The sequence below is a fragment of the Triturus cristatus genome, chromosome 7, assembly GCF_964204655.1.
Source record: "Triturus cristatus chromosome 7, aTriCri1.1, whole genome shotgun sequence".
NCBI classification, from domain to species: domain Eukaryota; kingdom Metazoa; phylum Chordata; class Amphibia; order Caudata; family Salamandridae; genus Triturus; species Triturus cristatus.
Window position 1 is genome coordinate 125309265 of NC_140590.1, and position 18116 is coordinate 125327380.

General features: G+C 44.5%; 1 protein-coding gene and 1 long non-coding RNA gene across 4 annotated transcripts in view; one reads left to right on the forward strand and one right to left on the reverse strand.

Annotated features, from left to right (window-relative positions):
- LOC146809011 (uncharacterized) overlaps positions 1–9696 on the reverse strand; it is a 236975-nt gene extending 227279 nt beyond the window's left edge. For both annotated transcript variants that reach the window (XR_014966306.1, XR_014966305.1), the window contains exon 1: positions 9620–9696. This is a non-coding gene — a long non-coding RNA (uncharacterized LOC146809011). The remainder of the gene's footprint in view (positions 1–9619) is intronic.
- LOC146809010 (sialic acid-binding Ig-like lectin 13) overlaps positions 1–18116 on the forward strand; it is a 522687-nt gene that overhangs the window by 476591 nt on the left and 27980 nt on the right. The gene's annotated exons all lie outside the window — the stretch shown is intronic.

Consider the following 18116-nt stretch of genomic DNA (forward strand, 5'->3'; position numbering starts at 1 on the left):
CCTATTTATGGAGCCCCTTACCCTCATACTCAAACAAGCCAGTATTAATTATCACCTTTATGCCGACGATACCCAACTGTACGATAAAATTAAATCCCATGCAGATGTCCTGCACTTCAACACCGCCTTGACTAATATACAAAACTGGTTCTACTCCAATCATCTCAAACTCAATCCAAGCAAAACTGAAATCATTCTTTTCTCTACTAAAAACAACCCACTGTGAGAAGTTGGCCTGGTATATGCTGTCCACTAGTTCTAGTGGGCACCCAGTATCAGTCCAAACAACCCCTTATTGGTTATAGGTTAAAGACAACCTTTATTGAAAGCTATCCTAGTGGTAGCTATGGAGGGCAGCCTTCAGGCTAAGTCTTGAAGGAATGTAAAGTAGTAGTAGTAGTATAGTATAGTATAAAGATTTATATAGCGCGGAGAAACTGTAACCCTACGGGTATCCAGGCGCTCTGACCAGATAAGATGTTTTATCGCGCGAGAAAGGAAGATCAGGGACTTCAAGCTACTGGGAAAAGGCAGGTCTTAAGGCCCCTTCTGAAATCTGTCAATGACTGCGTCTGCCTAAGAGCGGGTGGGAGTGCATTCCAGCTTTGAGCTCCGACCACCCTAAAAGCCCTCCCTCCTAGTCTAGCCCGTTTAAAGCTGGGCTGTACCAGCAGGTTGGCCCTGGATGACCGCAGCTGCCTTATGGGGGAGTACCGGGCAAATCTTTCCTGTAGTGGGATCGGGCCTGTTCCGTGAATTGCCTTATGCACCAAGCACAGAGATTTGAAAAGGACCCTCTCTCTAACAGGTAACCAATGTAGTTCCCTTAGTGCCTGGGTGGAGGATGAGTCGAAATTGCGACCGAGTGCCAGCTTGGCAGCAGCTGACTGCACTCTCTGTAGCCCCTGCAGAATGTGATGGGGGGCTCCGAGGTACAGAGAGTTACAGTAATCCAGTCTGCTGAGGATGACGCTTCTAACAACCATGTTGCGAGAGTCTATAGGCAACAATGGGAGAACACGGCGTAGGAGTCGTAGCAGGCCGAAGCAGGTGCTGGAGGTTTTCCTAGCCTGTGAGACCAACTGGAGGTTATTATCAAATAAAACCCCCAGGTTCCGTACAGTACTAGCTGGGGTCAGTGGAGCTGAGTCTGGTGTAAGCCTAAGTTCCACAGGAAGATTTTGGATCCGTTTCGATGGTGCATAGAGCAGCAATTCAGTTTTGTCTCCGTTAAACTGTAAACAGTTTTTCCGTAGCCAATCCATGGTCTGCCTCATGCAGCTTTGGAACTGCTCCAGAGGAACTGCCTGTTTGCCTTCCAGGGAGAAGGCCAGTTGGGTGTCGTCCGCATAGTTTATCAGCTCCACCCCGAACGCTTTAATGATGGAAAATAGCGGTTGTAGATAGATATTAAACAGGATGGGGCTGATACTAGATCCCTGTGGGACCCCAAATTCCACGGGTGTATTCTCTGAGACAAAAGGTCCCATAGTCACCATTTGGTGCCTTCCTGTTAAGTAGGAGTGAAGCCATTGTAATGCCTGGCCCTCCACCCCAACCTCCGTCAACCGTCCCAGCAGCATTTCATGATTCACGGTATCGAATGCGGCTGACAGATCTAGGAGCACCAGCACGGCGGTGCTCCCTGTGTCAGCCCGCATCCGCAGCGAGTCCATCATGGTGACTAGTGCAGACTCGGTTCCGTGACAAGGGCGGAAGCCGAACTGGTCCTTGTCCAGCAGACGATTTGTCTCGAGATAACTCGAGAGGGATCTGCTCACCGCCTTCTCCAAGATTTTAATTGGGAACGGGAGGAGAGAGATAGGCCGGAAGCTGGCGGGAACCGCTGGGTCCAATGTTGGTTTTTTAATGAGGGGGGAGACCGTGGCCTGTTTCCATCTGTCCGGGACCGTACCCTCTGCCAGCGACTGATTGCAAATCTGGCACAGCCAGGGGAAGGTCGGGTGGCCAAATAGCTTCCAAGCCTTCTGAGGCAGAGGGTCAAGGGGGGAGCCCGATGAAATGCTATGTGCAGTTTTAAGAAACGACTCGTCCGAAAAAGGTGGAAAGTTAGTTAGAGAGCAATCCCTGCCTGACTTCTCACGGGTCGTTCCTTTCCCTGAACCGTCGGCCATTCTATCTGTGGCCCTAAAGAGATCCGTTATCTTCGTCACCTTACCCTTGAAATAGGTGGCGATCTCATCACATAACCTCTTGGAGGGTATAACTTTATTTTCAAGGCAGCTTGGGGCCGATAGGGATTTCACTATTCTAAAAAGTTCCCTCGCCCCATTTGGGGCAAGCGCTATGGATTCAGCGTAGAAGCTCGCTTTACGGTCCAGGATAAGTTGCTTATATCTACTCTGTGCAGATTTCAGCGCTATTTTATCCCTGGCAAGTAGCCCCTTCCTCCATTTCCTTTCGACCCGCCTACACAGCTGTTTTAGCTGTCGCAGATCGTCATCATACCAGGGCGCTGATGGCCTGCTCCTAACTCTTATCATTTTTTTCGGGATTAGCAGGTCCAGCTCATTGGTTATGAACTTATGGTAGGCATTATAGTTTGCCTCCACCGATCTGGAGGCTGAGAAAAGGCTAACTGTGAGAGGGGTCAGCAGAATTCCAGTTTTAGTCAATTTAACCCAGTTTCTGCCCTCCCTGTATGTTGCCGTGGTTTCAGGTTGTGAGGATATAGCTGTTAGTAATACTTTAAACTGGATGCAGTAATGGTCTGTCCAAATAAGCGGGTGAATGTTTGAAAGCTCAACCTCCGCCTTATTGGCATACAAAAGATCCAGTAAATGACCTTTTTGGTGAGTGGGGGATGTGACTAATTGGTAAAGATCAAGGCCATAACAGGTGGACGTTAGGTCCCGCAGCTGGTTTTTAGTGCTTGCGTCCTCCCGCCAGTTAAAATCACCTAAGACAATCATTTTAGAGTGTGTGATTGCTAAATTGGTGATTAAATTCAGGAGAGGTTGCATTGGGGTGTGCAGCCCCGGGGGGCGATAACAGAGCAGACCTGTAAGCAAGTTCCCTCTGTCACCTTGTAGAGAGAAAGCCATTGCTTCAATCCCCTCAAGCCCTTCCATTTGTAGCAAGGTCGGACATAAACTCTCCCTGCAAATTAGTCCTACCCCACCACCCTTACCCCCTTGTCTGGGTTTATGTAGAAACTTAAAACCCTCCGGACAGGCGGAGGCAATCTCCACTACTGCATCTATCCTGGCCCAAGTTTCGGTGAGGAAAAGCGCATCTAATCGCAGATTATCTAGTAATAACGCAATTTCAATGTGATGCTTAACTAGAGATCTGCAGTTCAGCAAAGCGCAGTTGAGGGTACTCGGCTCCTTTATGCGTCTATTACCTGTTCTGATTCCTAAGTTGGGGGGTTGTGTGGCACTCATATTCTGAGTGGGTACCGTATGACCCACCCTACCCCCTATCTCCAGGAGCTGTAATCTAGTATAACGGTGTTGTCCCTCGGCGTCGCCCGCAAGGTCCTGGGTCGTCCTGTGCTCGTCCGAGGCGCGGACGGGCGCAGACGGGCTTGCCTCTGGCGCGCCTCCGGCGCGCCATCGGCGCGCCCGCTGCGCGCGTGCGCTGCGCGCTGGCATGTGGCCTCTTTTATGTCCTGCCCCCTTGAGAACCTAGTGCCCCTAGCAGTATGGCGCCCGGCTACAGCCTTCCTGCCTGTCCCAAGATGGCGCCTGACACGGTGTAGGGCGAGGGGAGTCCCGCTTAAGCAGCAGGTGAGAGGGATGTAATTTTAAGTGCAAGTATGCGGATGTACACAAAAAGGATAAAACCGTTTTTTAAAAATACATATACACATAATATACACAATTAATCACAGTTAAAAACGAGATCGGATCTATGTCAAAATACGTCCCGTGTGAGCTCAGTGCAAAACGGCAGTAATTAGCAGCAAGGATGGCAGTATTTCAAGAATATCTTAGCATCGACTGCCCCCGAGACAGCCTGTTTTACCAGTCTATAATCTCTTGAGTCACTAAATGAAAGATATCAACACCAGGTATATATATAAAATATATGTATTTATTACTAAACTCACCCTCCTAGTCTCTTTATGAGACTAGAGGTCAAAACACGGAAGTTAGTCCGTTCAAATTGTTGAGAGGAAGAGAGCCAGCCTCTAAGATTTGTCCGTGGTGGTTTCGGGAGAGGTGTGGGAAACAAATTACGAGCAGGGAATGTGTAAAGGACATTGCTTCAAAAGTGAAGGACAAACAGCAGAAAACTTGTTTGTGGTATGATAAAAAGTGGAAAATCCAAATACCAACTTTTAGAGTTGGTGATTGGGTTAGAATTTTGAAACCAGGAATCATCTGCAAGGGTTCTAGCAAATTTGGTAAAGCTATTCAAATTAAAAGAGTTTTTAGGAACTCTGTTGCCACTCAAGATGGGAAAGTCTGGAATGTTAGAAGGGTTGCAAAGTGTCCATCCAGGGTGAGGAGCAATTTTCCAACTTATGTTCCTGATGAGTCAAACCTTGTTAATGGAAGTAATGCTGGTACCTCTGGTGATTCCGGAAGTTTGAGGAAAGACAGTTCCTTTTTCCCTAAGGCCAGAACCTCTACCCGTGTAAAGTATTTTCCTAAGAAGTTGAACGATTATGTTTAGTTTTCTTTTTTTCTTATCTTATGTTTTCTTTTCTTTTTGTTTTTTTATTATTTTGTTCTCTTTTGTTTCCTTTCTTCTTTTCCTCTCTTTGCTTTATTTAAAGAAGGGGGATGTGTTGTATTATAGGTTCATATCACTTTAAGTGTTTAATGTATGTTGTCAATGGCATGTGCTTTGTTATCCTTTGTAGTGCGTTCCAGGTTCTAGTGTGGAACTGTTTGATTAGCTTTCCAGTAGATGACTCAGTGTTTGGGAGTCCGCTGCTGGGAGGATGTACTGCCGTGCTGTTTACAATAAATTTATTGCAAATGAGATATCATCGATTTTAATAGGTGCATTCAGGTGGGCCACTGTGGCAGTCACGGCCGGCATGACTCGCGGGGGAGGGAGAGGGGGCAGTGGGTTCACGAGGGGCGGGGTCCACGAGGGGCGGGGTCATGCGGGGAAGTTAATTTAATAATATTTATTATTAAAAAATGTAGCTTACCTTTCCGCTGGCCATGTCCCACTTGTTCTTGGCTCCTGCTCTCCTCCCTCGGGCAGGAACAGGATGCAGGCAGCCAGGCTCCCTCCCCAAAGCCAATCACAACACTGCAAGCAGTGTTGTGATTGGTCGGGACGCCGCCCAGCCAGGGGCTTATGTGGAGGCCATGTTCTACAAGCAGGCTGCATTGCAGCCAATGCAGCCTGCATGGAGAAGGGCAGAGTAGGCATGACTAGTTTAGGCGGCCCCAGAGAGCCGACCAAACAGTTTTTGTGCACTCATGACCTGACTGCTAATTAAATAAACAAAAAACAGAAAGGGCATGACAGGACTGGCTTTAGCACTTGTGCAAAAGTCTTGTTTGGCGCCCCACCAATGACTTCTTTCTCCGTAGATACCATTACTACCACCCTCCCACAGTGCCCTTCATCTCTCTGTTGCCCCTCTCTCATATGCATTCCATTTGTTGTATAGCTCTACTCATATCAGTGTAGAGTGTCAGTACTTTACATCACGCACACATTATACAGAGATAATGAATCATACAATTAGGTAAATCAGTCTATAGGGAATGTCACATAAGCCAATGAGGATTATAAGGTGTAGGACGTCATCCATACTGATGGGCAGTATATTTTTCGAGGGTGTGGTCTGGAGAAGCACAAACTCAGGATTTAAAGCACACCCCAATGGTTGGTGGGTTGGCTTTACTAATAAAAATGTATATCTGCCCATACTAACTCTTTTTAGCAACAGTAGAATAATGAAAGACTGAGGAAGTTCTAACTATATCGCAACACAAAACAAATGTGAAGTTCTAACTAAACCATTCATGTTTGTATGCAGCTCTTTGATGACAGTTCATAGGTCACTGTCCTGTGTTAGGATTGTAACTTCTCAACTGCAAGTAACACAAGAATCACTGTGACAAAGACAGTAACCCACTGAGCTATCCACATAAAATACAGATTATCTGCATTTAAAAACCACCAACAAAGGATTACTCTCCAGCAAGATCATTAATCACCAGTAAACTGGACATTTGTATTGTTGCCTTGCATCCATGGTCATGATAATGATAAAAATGATTGAAATGAAGCATACACAAAGTATGTGCCTTGCTGGGCCTTTGCAGATTTAAAAAATAAGAACAAATAGTCACACATTTTCTTTCCTACTTCATACATAGAACTCTGCCTCACAGTCTGATCTGAAAAGCAGCTGCAGGGGTCCCAAAAGGTGCATTAGGATAAACAAACTTCTTTTCTCCAGCACAGAATAGAAAAGGAAATATCCAGGCAGCCAGTGTCAAAGAAAGAATCTGTCCCCTTCCCCATGCTTCCACTGCCCTCTGCTGGCCAACTTTGAGAAGAGATTTGCTGACAAATCCTGCCACTCGCTCACAGGCAAGTTGGAATAAAGGTCAGTTACACTGCCTTCTCTGCATTAGTCTAAAGCTTAACACTCACGCCAATCAACTCAATCGCGCTCAGTTTGATAATGAATTCCCATTGATAACTGTCGTCCATGCACAGAGTTTATGTTCAAAGTACCTTTAAATAATTCCACTCTTTCTCCCTTTAGCAAGGATGATAATCGTATCTGCTCCTCATTCACATCCAGCTTAAGCACTTCCAGAAACGACATTGGTTGCTCACGTAAATGTGAAGTAATTATTTTTTTGTGATGCAGAGGTGGAGGTACATCAATGTCTGCCCTCTGCACAGACTTCATCTCGTCGCCAGTTATGTAAAGATCAACCAGGCATATGATAAAAGAATGTCCAAGTTTATTCTGTCCGTTAAATTACCTCTAGCTTTCCAATCCATTCCTGCTTTAATCTTCCAGAGAATACATTTTCCACCACAGGCTAAATTCTCTATTACATATCTCAAGTTCAACCACCTCTGCAAAATGATCTGGGTTCCAACACTTTGTGGCAGTATCTCGGCTGCCAGGACCAAATTGGGGGCAGCCAGAGGAGGCACGCACACATACAAGTGTGTGTGTCTGACTAAAACAATGTGTAACACTAGGCAGATAATAATTTCATGACGAAATAGGGTGAACGTCAGTGATCGTAATCTACCTGGTATGACAGGGCCCATTCCCTCAGAGTAGTCACCCGGTGTTAGTGAGAATAATGCTGAGGTCCAACTATCTGAAAGGGAACTACAGTGCAATTCACCATCAGTGCCCTTGCGTGACAGGTGTCCTAAACATCAATGAGGAACTGAAAGTGATAAATATGAAACCTTCACAGTCAACTGGGTGACTCATGTCAACATCTAACAGAGATCACCAATAGCATTTCTCCAACTCATTGCAGAGGATAAACCCGTACCTCCTGGCCAGTAGGCTTTCCCAGATTTCAGCAATGATGTGGATGACAACCCTCAACCAGAACACCCTCCAGCAAATCCAGGACACACAGGGGAGGTCACAAGGCAGCACCGTTATTATTATTATTATTAATAGTGTATTGTTTAGTGATTTAAAACCATAACAATTTTACATATACAATTTCCTTCACTCAAAAATTTTAAAGTTAAGCTTTGTATTTTTCCAATATAAAAATCATCATAAAGCGTGCAAACAGTATTAATATCAGTCTTCCCCTGTTCAAGTTAGCTCTTTAAAATGCTTTTGCTTTCAGTGCTTGTTCATGAGTGCGTAAAAACTTTATCAATTTACAATTTGGGGATCAGTTGCGTCCAGTCCTCTTATGATGGCAGTTCTACACATATGTATTCCTCTGTCCAAGAACACTCTCCTTAACCTCTTCTGTGCCCATGACGAGATAGTCTCGTCATGGAGCACGGTTGCGCTGTGCCCATGACGAGACTATCTCGTCATGAACCCCGCCCGCTAATGTAACGGCCGGCACAGGACGGGGGAAAGGGCGGGGCACTGAAGGGGTTAAGGTGATTTGCCCTGGTTGCAGTTTCTTACAGTGACATACAAGATGAATAAAATCCTCCTTTTTACTGCTGCAGAGACGGCATTCTTTGTTCTCCAGGTGTTTCCAGTGCGGTGCATCCGCCAGAGTGGGGAACTTCCCAAACCGCAACGCCATTAGTTGATTTTTTATATGAATAGAGAAAGTAGAATCTAGGTAGGCAGCATGTTTAAGGATTTTATAGTTATTGATCACTGTCCAAGAGTGAGGTCTTTTAGCAAAGATGCCTTTGTCAACTAGCAGCGAATGTGTTATGCCCTGCATAGTTTACTTATTTCTTGTAGTTAATCAATCTTCCTGCTGCTCAGCCCGTGTGTATGTTTACTGTAGAATGTTGGGAATTCAGTGATGCACGGAATGTTGGGTGTCTGTGTGAGTGAGGAATGACAGCTAGAGATGGGCTGAGCAGCAGGCAGGCTGCTCCTGGTGGGGTTTGCTGTTACTTGGAAACTAAGGAGTAACTACTGGCTAACCTACATCTACAACACCTGTTTACCTGGACTTCCTATTTGATGTACTTGTGTTCCATCTTCATATACTTGGACCAGCTACAGATTAAAGGTACTTATGAACTTCACTTGGCTACCAGCGTTTACTTGTGTCACGCGATACAACATTATTTTGATGACGAGGATGGGATGGAGACTTTCCCACTTGCCTACTTATCTCCACAATTGGTCAAGGAAGCAGAAGATGGCATCTTTAACCATTCCAGAGGGTAAGAAGGAGCCACAAGTCTTACTGTCAACTGAGAAACGACGCTACATCAAGATTACTAGAGGCAACAAGTCAAGCAACACAAGAGGAATCATCGCAACAAAAGAATCTGGTTCAGCTTATTCAGCAACCCCACCAGTGTCCTGTACATCGGACAGTACCAGTGAAAGCATGCTGTACTGTGTGTTTTCCACAAGACCTGCACAATCAAGGGAAGCGTGTTCCTTAGTAATGACTTTCAACGTGTACAAACTGTGCTTGTATGCAGCACATGTCAAGATTTTGGCAATGACTTTCAACGTGTACAAACTGTGCTTGGATGCAGCACATGTCATGATTTGTCCTGCGCAAAGTCTGTCTGCTACTGGATGTGAGCGCTACTTTGAGGTGCCAAAAAAAGGATTGTAAGTGCTACATGTATCTACTATGGTGTAGAAATCTCTGCAGTTGGATTCACACAACGATTTGGATTTGTAAACAAGTACTGGCTGTGATGGACATTCTCAGCGTGGAGAATTCACATGAAGGAAAGGTGTGGACTTGACACGGAGCCTCAATGTCAAGCTTTGGGCAAGTGTGAGGCAAGCTTTGGGCAAGTGTGAGGTTCTCCGAGACAGTGGCTAGTGGTGTGGTCCCAGTTTGTGGCACATGTTTGGCGCATACAGATGCAATGTCACAGGGGGCAAACTCAGGTGAGACACATTTTCTCATTGATTGTTGGTCTATTTTGAGACCTGATGTCTGCTGGGATATTCAACGGCCACTTTTGAATTTTAAAATGAGGCACGAGTAATGAGTTGCGCGAGGAGGTTTACCTTCTTCGTGGGTGTCTCGCGCTGTTCCTCATTTTGATTGTGACGTTCGAAGAAGCACCAAGTATGCCCTTCACTTTTAGAGGCACCGGCGTGCCGTGAGCCACTCGGCATGACACTATTAACGTGCCGCCATCTTGGAGTTGGCAATCGCCCATGCTACAATCGCCCATGCTAATTGTTGGTTCTATGAGTGTCAGTATGCTAACCAAGTATTTTGCCAACCACTTTGTTCACTCAGTAAAGTTCAACAAAATCATCGGCAACGTCCCAGAGTGAAGGTTGTCTCCTTTCCATCTCTTCTGGTTGTCAGCAGTTTGTTTTGTGGAGCATAAGAATATGCAGGTACATTTCTTACTTTGTGCATGTCTACGTCAGAACGCTTGTGCACAGTCGGAGGGCAGCTTCAACTTGCCCCTGGAGACACCGGTGGCTCGCACAGACCTGTGATGCTGCTCTCGACATCTTCCACTGCGTGGTTATGTGCCGATATGACCTACGGTTTCTTTGCATCAAGGTATGTAGATGTTCTGTGGACTATAGATTATAGTGGTCCTGTGTTTTTGTGAGAAAAGGCAATACTGTCTTCGTTAGCATACTCGTCGGAGAACATTCTCATTACAGGTCTTGCTGGTTTGGTTGAAGTGAAGTCAAAAGTAATTCTCAAATGATAACTCTTTTCTTGGGTTGGTGTCTCGGTTGCAGTAGTGTACATCGCCTGCATGGGTTTTGAGGGATACCATTACACAACTTGTGTGAGAAATCGTTCACCGGGCATGTGGTAGTTTTTAGTAGAATTCTTACAAGTGTCTGGGGAAAGGTCTTTACTTGACTAGTTGTACGTATTGTGATAATGATTTTCTCATCATTGTGTTTTAGTGATGCCACAGTCTAGGTTACCTCATATCTGTGGCGTCCTAGTCTTCTAGTGGGTAGCTGCGCTACTCTTTCCCTTATTTTAGGGATGGGCATGGGCCTGGGAATGAGTCCCTTTCTCATAAAGCGTTACACGCGGCCTCTACAAAGGGGTGGGTTAATATGAGTTCTTATCTCAGTAAGCATTACACGTGGCCCCTACTCTGGGGTGGGTTCTTGGGTTTACTTCCCATTTACAGTTGTTCTATTTGTTCTGTTTGGTAACCCTGACATGGGTTATGTTTATTGGGACTTGACCAATTAACATAACATATAACCCTTACACTGGGTTGGTTTTGGTTCATGGGTACGATTCCCATTAACAGATGTTCGTTTAGTAAACCTTATGAGGGATATGTTTATTGGGTCTTCACCAATTAATATTACCTGTAACCCTTACACTGGGTTGGTTTTGGTTAATGGGTACGGTTCCCCTACACAGGGTGTGTTTTCATGGTTTATTGTCCCATATACATGTTTAAAGTCTTAGACCCTTACAGGTGGGTGGACTTTATGGGTCGCTATCCCAAGTGTTTGTACCTTATGAGGTGTGAAAGATTGGTTTTAGCGCCATCTTCACAATGTTTGTAAGTTTCCTTACGTGAAGAATCTTCTTTATTCATTTGTTCCCTTGCAGTAGGGATCGGATTTGTGGGGTGTTTTTATGCCCTTTGCAATTCGCAACAAATTTTTCTCATTATATTTATTGGGTGAGAATGGGTTATTTTACTCAATTTATTGCTTGTAAGTTATCCATTCTCTTTGTTTCTAATGGCTCTGACCCTCTCGTGGTGTTTACATTATTGCACATCCCTGGGTTTTGAACTGTTTATTACATTTGTAATTTTTCTGACCCTCTCGTGATGTTTACATCATTGCACATCCCTGGGTTTTGAACTGTTTATTGCATTTGTAATTTTTCCGACCCACTCGTGATGTTTACTTAATTGCACATCCCTGGGTTTTGAACTGTTTATTGCATTTGTAATATTTCTTGTGTATAGTTGTTCTCTTAATCTTTTCTTGCTTTCAGTCTTTTTTTCAAAACATCTATTGTGAGGACGAAAGAGTGGTGGACTCCAATGTCCAGAGCTGACTCAAGGACATCCCTCTTCCCTCCCTCAATTTCGAACAGCAGCAACAGTTAGTTCGAGAAGTTACCCAAGCAGAGGTTAGGGATGTTATATCGCGCTGCAAGAACGGAAAAGCTGCGGGCCCTAACAGGCTCCCAGCAGAGATTTATCGATCAATGAGTGATAAGTTTGTCCCTACCCTGATAAAGCTTTTCAATCAGATACTACAAGAGGGGCTAAAGCTCCCAGCTTCGTGGAATGACGCCACAATTATTCTAATTTTGAAACCCTGGAAAGTCCCTTCATGTCCTGGGTCATACAGGCCAATTTCACTTTTGAATGCGGACTATAAAATCTTCGCTTCAATATTGGCGGCCAGGTTGGGACGTGTGGCGGGTGATATCCTCCACCTGGACCAGAAGGGCTTTGTCAGGGGAAGGCAGCTATCAGACCTCACTTACGACTTTATAGAGGCTATCGATGTGGCGTCTGCGTATTCTCTACCTTTAGCAGCAATGACTCTTGATGCCACTAAAGCGTTCGATAGGGTGAACTGAATTTACCTGGCTGAGGTTTTGGGGAAATTTAATTTAGGGCCAAAATTTGTTCGATCGGTGCAGCGGATTTACCAGAATCCAACGGGCCAGACTCTTTGTGAACGGTAACATCACTGATTCTTTTAAAATCTCGAGGGGGACAAGGCAGGGCTGCCCACTCTCCCCTCTCCTTTTTGACGTATATATTGAGCCATTCACTCAACGGCTCAGGGATGATCCCAATATTCAGCCATTTAAATTTGGAAAGTGGGAGAGGAAGGTCGCCCTGTATCCTGACGATATTTTAATTATGTCAGCTAATCTGCCAACAGCTTTTCCAGCAGTGATAAGTCAGGCACAGGAGTTCGGCCTAGTCTCAGGTTACGAAATCAATGCCGCCAAGACAGAAATCATGGTTTGGAATCATGAAGGGACACAGCACCAGCACCAGTATCAGATTAGCTCCTAAATGAGATGCCTGGGGATCAATGTTGTTCAAGAGCACCAGTATCAGATTAGCTCTAAAATGAGATACTGGGGATCAATGTTGTTCAAGACATTACCTAGATTGTTGAGATCAATCTAGCCGGGGTGGCCAAAGAGTGTCAGAGGCTGTTGAAGTCTTGGGCCCTGCTTCCATTGTCCATCTTTGGTAGGGTTAACCTGGTTAAGATGTCAATACTCCCTAAGGTTACCTTTCTTTTTAACTGTATTCCCCTCCACTTTGAAAAATCAGCCATTGATAAATTACAGCGAGATATAAACTCCTTCGTTTGGGCATACAAATCACCATCGATAGCCTGGAAGAAGTGGAGGTGGAGGAGAGAAAAGGGTGGCCTTGCCTTGCCAGATTTCCAGTTTTATGCTTGGGCTTTCCAACTCATGCTCTCGCGTATGCTGGTGAAAATGCCAGTCAAAACCGGAGCAGGGGCTATGTTCCTAGCTATGCTTAGAGGCGCCAATCTTGTTGAGGAGGGTTTTTTGTTCAAATTCGGGGACCCAACATTTTTTAAAAAGATCAAGCTGAAGGTCCTTCAAGGATTTGCTAAAACCTGGGTGAAACTTAGGGGAGTGACCGCACTCATTCACTTTTCCGGCCTGTCTCCCATCTGGGACTCTCCTGGTACTACGGAGTGTTTAAGTGATAGGTTGGCAATACCCTTGAGAGAAGCGGGCCTAATGGTTTGGGAGGATCTAGTCCCCGATAATTGCAGCTTACCTAAATTTGGTGAGTGTGAATTAATTCTGTTGAGCTTTCCAGATAGGTCTGCGATAAACAAGTTAAACAGGTGCGAGGCCAGCATGCACCCGTTTCAGGCCCATGGTGGTATACAATTTTCTGGAGATTCTAGCACCATCCCCAAGCTTCACTCGAACCCTGGTATCTGTATAGAACAACAGTAAACCCTTTAATATTCTCTCCGGTATGTCCCAGGCTTTTAATTTTGATCACAGTAGTTTCCGGTCTACGCTGTCAAATTCAGCTTTTAGGTCTATGAAGCACAGGTGCAGATCCTGTTTCTTGTTCCTACATTTTTCTGCTATCAATGAGATTGACAGAATGTTTGAGATAGTTCCGATCCCCTTTCTAAATCCTCTTTGATTTTTTCGGATCAAATTGCATTCCCCTGACCAGTTGACCAGATCTTTAAGGAGTAGTGAAGCAAAATATTTAGCTTCAACATCCTGTAAGGAAATTAGCATATAATTTGAGTGGTTAGAACTATCTCCTTCTTTGTAAATAGGGGTTATAATCGATCCCTGCCAACTATCTGGAACTTAATTATTGATCTCAACATCAGGGTAAAGCTTCTCTAGATGTGTGCTCCAATATTCCGAGTCATGTTTGACTGTGGCTTGCGGAATGCCATTCGGGCCAGGTGCTCCGTCGCTTTTGCCTTTGTTTATTATGTTTATTATAAACTCTGTTGTGTAATGTGAATGATTTGTTGATGGGACCAATTCATACACTGCTGACTGAACCACAGCCAGTGATTGACAGTCGACCACGTCTTGGGGTTGTTTCTGTTTAAATTTCTCCATGAGAAAGTAAACCCATTACTGCTCCTGAACGTTTGATGTTAAGATGTTTCAATGCCTGGTCAGGTTATTTATTGTCTGACAGAATTTGTTCTAATTTGGATGTCTTATATTATAGATTAATGTGGATGAAAAGCTTTCCATTTTTGCTTTTTTATATTCCCAAATCCTCTTTTAATATTGTTTCCTTAATTGTTGAAATGTCGCCCATAATATCCCCTCGGTCTTGTCTAAGTGCAAGTTTCGTTGTGTTCTTTTTAGATCTCATTTTAGCTTTTGTAGATCCTTTGGTAGGTCTTTAGTTTGATCGTATCTTTTAACTTTGACTTCGGGTTCTTTCATTTTTTTTTACCAATTTGTTTAGAAGGAGAGACCAGGCTTGGATCCTTTTCATGGCTTCAATTGTTAGTTCAGCCAGGGGATCTTTTATTATTATTAAACCAATCTGTTTTAGTTATGTTTGTCCATTTCAGGTGTTTTAAATTTGTTAAAGTGATTTGGTCCTCTGGTATACTAGTAGATTGAAATCTTGGCACGTTTAGATTAAATATGATGTGCTGCATCGAGTGATCGCTCAAGGTGGTGTACTTGATGAAAAAACGTGCCAATAGTGGCATTAGGGGAAGTGTTATAATTGTAAAATCTAGTGTCGTTTGTGCCCTTGGGCCGTGGTATGTTTTTTTCAGAGGGCGATCTTCTTCCGTTCTTCCATTAAGCACTCACATGCCTTGGGATTCAAGTTCTGTTGCAAGTTGCTGACCTGTACGGTCCACGCGACTCGTCCCAACATTAGATTGCTGTTGAACACACCAACACGAATTATCAGCTTTTAAGATTTCATCTTCATTCAAATTAGAGTTAAAATCTCATGTCACTATTAGATTCTACGTGGGCTCATCACAACGTAGACCTGATATTGTTTTAATTAGGAGGGCGTTTTTCCCCTTTATAGTTCAGAACTTCGGTTGTGTATAGTAATTAATTAATATCATTGTATTTCTTTTACCTAAGTATTGGTCTGAGAATTTAACAAGTTGTATGCTAGGATCAGGGGATTTCAACTGTTCAGTTATCATTTTTAAAGCTGTGGATACGTATACTATCAATACACCTATTGCACGGCCATATTGCTTGCATTTTTCCGCTGCTACTGTGTAGTGAGTAAAGCCTGCTTTCGGAAGTTCTTCCTGTGACCAAGTCTCTTGCAGGGCTATTATATCGCATTTGCCCACTCATTAAGCACCACATTCAGAGCTAACAGCCCTGACTTTCTTTTGTCAATTACTACTTTTGTTACTAAGTGCACTGGGTAGCCAGTTCCATTGATCTTAATTTAAGTCGGTCTCCCTGTGTATTTCTGTGACTGGTCTATCTGAGGTCTGGACTGTTCCACTCTTACCTTCTGCATTTTGTAAAATTGAGTAGACCTGAATGGATACTGCTGTCTGATATACTTTCCTTTTGTTATGTTGCGTTACAATTTCTTTCAATGGAAATGGGTTACGGGGTATTACAGGTGCTGATATTTGTATACTCCAGGCTGTAAATCGATCAGAGCTACTTAGTATTAAGTGTGCTAACTCTGATGTCTGCAATGTGGTTAATGTTCGTTCTTTTGTTGTATTGTTGTTTCGCTGAAGAATTGGACTGCTACAAGGTCTGTGACGATTGTATGTGTTTTAGTTCCTGAATTTCTGCCATAAGTTTCATAATGTTGCTTCTATTTAGGATGTCATAACCTCCCTGCATTTCATAGTCTGGTGTCTGTATTATCTGTGGAGTGACCTAAATACCATGCGCTATTCCCCGTTGTATGTCTTTGCCCTTGTAATTCTTAGAATGAGGTTTAATTTGATTGGGAATTTGAAAACTTAGTTGGCCGTAAGATGAGCATTGCTGCTTCATTGCAGTATGTCGTTTGTTGGGTTTTTAAATACTTCTGGGCTGCATTGATCTATCACTTCATTTATTGGCTGTCAAGATAAGGATGTTATTTTCGAGATAAGGATGTTATGTAAGGCAGCACCAAACATACACCAGCAGCAGCACAGGGGTGGCTTGGTGCAGCGTGCAAACACGGTGTTGGGCGCCCAATGTAAGTAAATGGAGAATCTTCGATTTGAAAACAGGCTGCAAGCGTCAAACCGGAGGATTCACAAAGAACACCAGCAACAGTAGACATAAGTTGGGATGCCATAGGTCGCAGAAACACTGTCAGTCGAGGTCCTCAAGGCCCAGAGGCTTTGGGTGCATGTGTGTACTTTGACATTGGGTTTCTCTTACCAGAGCCAGTCGTGGCCGGGGTAGCCTTTGGATTCACACTGCAGGCGTCGTCGTGGACTCCAGTAGAGGTCAGCCAACACTGGACTTGGACTCAGGATCACTGGAGAACCTTTTCTGGATCAGTGGGCCACCTGGAAACAGGCCGGAGGCGACGGGTGCAGATTGGTCAGGGATGGCAGATCCGGCAGGCACCAGAGTCCTTTGTGTTGGTTTCTTATGGACAGAGCCACTGTCATCTAGCGTTCTGGTCTTCTTCAATGGTATGCAGTCCTTGTTCTGTTTGGAGAAGTCCCCCCATCTTCAAGATGGTGGGGACTGAAAGGTGGGCTTCACCTCGCCTTCTGCACCTTAGGGATGAAGTTGGCAGAGGTGGGCACACCTCCTATACTTCCTAGTTTTTCCTGCCAGTTTTCCGGCCAAAAGTGGGGTCTAAACGGGGGGCTGCCATCTGTCGCTAGCAACAGAGCCTGGGGGTTGCATTACAAAGGCGGCAGGCCTTTGAAGCTTCCCTCTCGACCGCGGTGTCCATCCTGGGGAGGAGGTGTGACACCTCTGCCCAGGATGTGCATTGTTGTTGGTCCCAGCGAATGGGGGTCTCGACTCAGGGGTCCAGAAACATGTCTGGTGGCGGCAGGCTGCCTAAAGCCACTAGATTTGGTAGGTTTTCAGGGGGCACTTTTGAGGTGCGCTCTGAGTACGTTTCAATAAATCCCACACAGGAATCAGTGTGGATTTATTGAGATGAGTGGTTTGGTACCAAACACTTCTGTGTTCAGAGAAGCCATCATGGTGCTGTGGAACTCGAGTTGTCGAGTTCCCATCCCAGGTACTCTCAATGGCTTCCCTGGCATTTACAATATTAGGGAATATACCTAAATACTATAGGGGCATATCTGTTCATGCAGATATGGCCACACCTGAGATATAGTGCACCCTGCCTTGGGATTTTTAAGGCCTGCTAGAGGATGACTTACCTACACCTTAGGCAGTGATAGTTGACATGGCACACAGGCAATGCGTCATGTTGACTTTTTTCGTTTTGTCTGCACCAGGACATGCATGCTGCAGTGGCAGTCTGCATGACCTAGGTGAGGAGTCCTCAAGGGAATCTCTTCAGTGCCAATGCCCTAGGTACCCAGGTACCATTTACTATGGACTTACAGGGGACCTGAAGGGCCAATAGTGGAATAATTTTAGGGAAGAAGCACTGGCACAGGAGACCTGGTTGGCAGGGACGCTGTGCACTACATTCAAAACCACATTAATTTTCAGGCAAAAAGTGGGGTTTAACCATGTCAAAAGAGGCACTTTCTCACATATATGTTTTTGTTTTTTCATATTTTTTTAGTTGTTTGTATATTTTTATAAACATATATACTACACATCAACCCCTCCCCCTGAAAAAAGGTAATTGACTCAACCCCTTAAAATTGTACCCACACCATTGAAAACCTTTAAACTACTATACCTACCCTATTTTACACTAATGGATCTAAACTAAGCTATAAAAACATCATATACAACAATAACTATGCATAACAGAAAGGGCAGAAAGAGTCCCTGTGGCTCATTGGGTGTGTGATTGCCTTTCCACAGCCTGCTTAATTTTATTGAGGAGCTGAATGCACTGCCCATCTCATACTCTAGCCCTGC